The sequence below is a fragment of the Passer domesticus genome, chromosome Z, assembly GCF_036417665.1.
Source record: "Passer domesticus isolate bPasDom1 chromosome Z, bPasDom1.hap1, whole genome shotgun sequence".
Taxonomy (NCBI): Eukaryota; Metazoa; Chordata; class Aves; order Passeriformes; family Passeridae; genus Passer; species Passer domesticus.
In genome coordinates, this window is record NC_087512.1 from 14571400 (window position 1) to 14576950 (window position 5551).

The window sequence follows — 5551 nt, forward strand, 5'->3', positions numbered from 1 at the left end:
CGAACCCAAATTCAGCACTGGCCTTTGCCCAACATCTGGATGCCAATGTCTGCACAGAGCAGCCCTGGCCAGGAATGCTACAACTGCAGCAGCAGCTGGAGAAGGCCCTGGCAATCATCTGGAAGCACAGCTGCCAGCAGAGGCTGTGCTGGACCATCTCTAGGGCTCCCTGCAGGAGCTATGAAATGGAGTGGGCCTGCAGCAAGACTCTGACTGAGTGCTTCTGGCTGTCCAGGACACAGCACGTGCCTACTGGAAGCAAAAGCTCAGCTTGCCGGCTGCCAGGGTTAACAGAGTGGGATATACTAACCAGATGGGGCTTTATCCAAGGCTGCCAGGAGCTCCTCTGGAACATCCGGCAATCCTTCAGGGAACTCTTCAGGAACCTTGTCATCGTTCATCCCTACTGTTAGATTTACAAAAGCACGTTAACCTATGAGGGTATTTTTCTCATTAATAAAATAGGGAAAGGGGCGCTCCTTTTTGTGAAGGCAGGACAGACTGACTACTCACGCTTGAGGTACCAGCTCGGAGTCAGCACGGTATCTGCCCCTCGCTCAGGGCCTGAAAGAGCACTCTCTGTCTCCACAACTACAACCAAACACCCACAAGAAGTTACCATCACGTGCACTGCCCTGATGGGCACACCTCAAGGCCTGGATGTGGAAGGCACTGAATAGGGCACGCTCAGGCAGCTCTGCATCCTCACAGCTGCAGGGGGGTCTGGCTGCCCTTGGGACACTGAGCTGGCAGCTCCCACATGAAGGGAAAAGCCGTGGCGTGCCCACATGATCTGTGTGCGGGTCAGCCCTGGAGCCGGGCCACAAGGCTGGACAACCAGAGCGGAGGGACGGACAGCCACTGCTGAGTGATGGAGAACTGGTGCTGAGCTTCCGGGCCTGACCCGACCCTCCCTACATGCTTGCTCCTTAGGAAGCTCTCTCCATGCTGCAGCCTAAAGCAGCTGCAGCCCCTCACACCTCCCCTGGAGCCTCTGCCCCTCTGCCTGCCCCGTGCTGACTTCCTGGCTCAGCCATCCCTGCTCCCGGCCCTGCTGCTGCCAGCCAGGGCGGTGTGCTGGCCCCTGCCTGCCTACCTGCTCCCTGCCCAGCTGATGGAGCACTCTGGGCATTCTGGGCTGGCAGGGCCACGAGAAAGAGCAGCAGGAGGTAGCGGCTCAGCACCATCATCCCCCCTGCTAGCAACACTCTGCTGCTGCTGCTGCTGCTGCTGCTGCTGCTGCTGCAGTGTTGCCCAGAGTGAGCACTGAAGAGCACAGTGGGGCTCTGGAACCTGACATCAAACAGAGCTCTGTGACCTCATACCAAAGTGATGGCTGTGAAGGCCCCAACGTACGCCCACGTTGCCTGTGAATTCCTGCACCTCCCCTCTATTGAATTTCCTTATTCTGCACAGGAATGGAAGGAGCCAAATGGAGAAGGGCTGGAGTATTTTGGAGGCAGCGTTGTGCATGGGAATGCAGAGGCACTCATGTCTTATTCCTCAGAAATTCCCTATAAGAAGACCTGGATGAAGGCTGCTGTAAAAAGCCCAAAGTCAAGAGTGTTTCTTTGGTAGTATTTTTGTCTGAAAGAATTGTGGCAAAAACCTGCTTTTCCCATGACTTCTGCTACAGTTTCATGACCTTTGATGGCAGCACTGCTTCCATCCTCCACTGTCACGCAAACATGGCTGTGCAGTGCTCACGCATCTCCCCCGTCAGCCTGGTTTACTCCCTTTTCCACTTCCAATGCTACTTAAAGCTCTCTCAAGGAGCCCTGCTAACTCTGGAGCCAAGAGCCTTTTTCCCTTTCAGGCACATGTAGCCCATCTGCCACCATCAGGCCTGCTGTCCTGTACACTAACCCACGCTCAAACTCCCACACTGCTGCTGGGAACACCAGGCTGCCGCCTATTCACCTCTAGAGCCTCCCTGGGTCTGGCTCACTGCACGTGGTGGAAGAAAATACCACATGCGGCCCAAGTCATCCAGAGCCCCTCAGCTCCCTCTGGCTTGTCCTCGGACACCATCAGGCACTGCCACGGGACACACACAAATGTCTTGGTTGCTGCAGATATCAGTTAACACTGCTGGCCTTTTAGCCAAGCAGCTCTTCTGGCAAATAAATATGCATGACTTCTGTGTGCCAGGCAACCTACGCTCAGAAGCTCTTGGACAGCCTTCTAGAGCACCATTGGTACAGTTGTCCCTGAAGCACCACTTAAACCCCAGGTGTTTCCAGCTGCAAGCAAAGAGGCACTGACAGATTTCCACCCCTCGGGTCTCTCTCCAAGGCTCGTAAGAGTCCTATGCAGCTGACAAGCTGCAGAAACTCGGCCCATGGCATCCTCTGGAATCAAGCACACATCACTGCCCACCGTCAAGGCCGCGGAACAAAATGAGCAGAGGGCCAGAGCAGGCTGGATGGTGTCTTAGTGACATCTCCTTCCTACGTAGGACCCAGGCAGGCTGCCCAGCTGCCTCGGCCTTGGCTCTGAGCGCCATCTCGGACCCTCCATTCCTGCCCGAGGAGAGGCACCGATGAACACGGCCCTCCTGTGTTCCTTAGGCGGCCGCACGCCCAGGCTCTCCCTTACCGCGCTCCGCGCCATTGTGCTGCTCGGCGGCTCGTCACCAGCTGTGGCACCAGTGTCCCCAGAGCTCCTGCAGTGCTGCTGCTGAAGCCGCCCGCGGCGTGTGGCCTGGCAGGGCGGCTGCGCCGCCCGCAGCCCGCGGCCTCCTCGTCCCCTGCTGCCGCCATTGCGCATGGGGCCCTGAGGGGCGGGCACGGGGCTGCGGGGCTGTGCCGGCCCCGCTTGCCGGGCCTCAGCCCCAGCTGCTGCCGCTGGCTGGCAGCGACCACTGCAGCAGGAAAGCACCTCTGGATTTACTGGAGTGCATACAAAAACTGCCCCTGGGCACTTCTCCTTGTGTGTTGCTCTAGCCACTTGCCAGTCCCTTGCTTGCCCGCTATAGCCCTGTTCCTTTGCCACTCACTCTCTATTTTGTTGTCCCTCCAAAGCATCTTCAAAGATCTCCATCCTGCCCCAGCCCAGACTGCGCTCTCTCCTGCTCCCTCCTGCTCATTCTGCGTCTCTTCCTCTGTCCCTGCTGCCCCTTCCCGCAGCTCCGCTCCCATTCCCTGGCCCACTTTTGCTCCCGTTGTCTCTCCATTCTGCTTCCTGCCCCTGTCTCTTCCGTCTCTATTTCTCGGCTCCGCTCCCTGGGCCATGCTCGCTTCAGGCTCCCAGGCAAAGCGCCCCGACAGCCGCTCTCTGCAGCCGGGACACGGCGGGGAGCTCTCCTGCAGCGCCACGACAGCGGCCAATCGGGCCCGGCACCGGCGCCTCGGCCCTCACGCCGGAGCGGGGCCGCTCTGTAGCAGCAGCAGCACCTGGAGCTGCGGCCCGGGAAGCGGGGCCCGCACAGCCCCACAGCCCCGGGCCCGCCCCTGCCGGCCCCAGGGGCAGAGAGCAGGGATGAGGTGGCAAACCAAGGCACTGGCGACTGGGCAGAGCAACACACAAGGCAAATGCCAGGCACGGTTTTTGCCGGACCCCATTGAATCCAGAGGTGTTTTCCTGCTGCAGTGGCATGTCAGATCCCTCAGAAGCAGCCGAGGCATTTCAGAAAGTGCACTGCAGAGCATGACCATGCATATGTGCCACAGCTCTCAGTTGTGCATCTGGAAGGCTGCAGGTGTGGGTGTCTATATGACAAGAGCTTGTGAGGCTTGGTTCAAGGGTTGAGGCACAGCTCTCATCTGAACAGAGCCTTGGGCTGCCCTCTCAGGAGGTGGCTATCTCAGAGCTGCTGGTATCTCAGAGAGGCCCATGAGAGCGGGCGCAGAGGCACAGCTGGAGCTGCTGTGGAGAGCAGAGGAGAGGAACAAGGGTGAGGAGCTCAGCGGATCCCCTTCATCACTTCAAAGGGAAGAGCATTGTCTTGGGACAGTCTTTACCGCCCGAGCAAGAAGTAGAAGGACACCCCCAGAAGCCCCTTGTCCAGAGATGCCTTCAAGCATCTCTCTGGCAATTGCTGCCGGCAATATCCTCCCCGCACACTGCAGGCAACAGTTAGCCTCAACAGCAGCTGTGCTGCGTTTCTTGGACAGCAGCTTTGCTGCACTCACACCTCCAGCTTTGGCTGCAGATGGCCCAGCTGGAGCAGGCATGGGCAAAGGCCTGCAGGGCCACCGTCAGTCGGACTCGTGAGCCCAGGACAGCAGTTCCCTGGCATGCTGGTTTCTTGCAGTGCCTCGCTTGCTTCATCTGAGACAGGCACTCCGTCACTTCTTTCCACCTGCAAGGCCTTCCTACATTCCATCACTTGAGAAATCGAGCAGGAAATACCCCAGTCTATACTGCCTGAGTCTTAATCTCCCTGAACTAAAAGTTAAGTCAAGTCCAAAAACAGGAATAAAGGAGCCTGCAACTGCCACACTCGCTCAAGCAAAAGATCACATCAAAGTTCTCTGTTGTATTCCAGCTCTGGGCTTTTTTCCCATACTGCGTGCGACAAGACTGTAACTTTTATTATAATGATAGTCGCTGTTATCCATCTAATTTTTAAGAAGGCTCCTGTGATTGATAGGACATTCCTTCCCCTCTCACACAGCCCGGCTCCAGCTTTCTGCTCCTTGATGCTCCTCTCTTGAAGTGTGGCAACATTGAAGCTCTTCAGGGAGGGACTGCCACCTCCTAAGTCACCACCTCGCGTCTCCTTGATGTGCTCGCTACTGGACAGCCATCCCTCGCAGAACATCTTTCCCACTCTGCCCAGACCTTCTTGATTCAGGGCAGCATCCCAAATGAGCTACCAGAGAAGTTTCTGCATGTCACTGCTAGCCAGCGTGTCCCCATGCTGGTGCAGGAAAGCTTTGTGAACGGCCACTGCTGGCAAAGCAGGCTGAGGTGGCACAAGCAGCTCCTGCACTGCAGTGCAAGTTTCTCAGAGCTCCTGTCACAGCCCCAGCCCTGCTCCCAGCACTGTGCATTCTACCCCAACAGAAACAGCCACACCAGGCAAGAATTTACTGCTTTTGGAAACATATTTATTTATCAATATCAAGAAAACAATCATTATCTGCTAATACCAAGTATCACGATCACTATATGTACCACTATCACTAAAACAATCACCATCCTCTAATATTAACTATCACTATCGCTAATACAATCGCTGTCCTCCAATATCAAATAACGCTATCATTAAAACAATCACTAACCTCTACTATTAACTATCACTATCATTAAAACAACCACCACCCTCTAATATCAAGTATCCCTACCACTATCCCTAAAAGAATCACTACCACTATCACTATTTATCACTACCACTATCACTATGTATCACTATCACTATCACTAATACAATTACCCTCCTCTAATATCAAGTAACGCTATCCTTAAAACTATCACTATCCTCTAATATTAACTAACGCTATCATTAAAACAACCACCACCCTCTAATATCAGGTATCCCTACCACTATCCCTAAAAGAATCACTAGCACTATCACTACTTATCACTATCACTATCACTATCACTA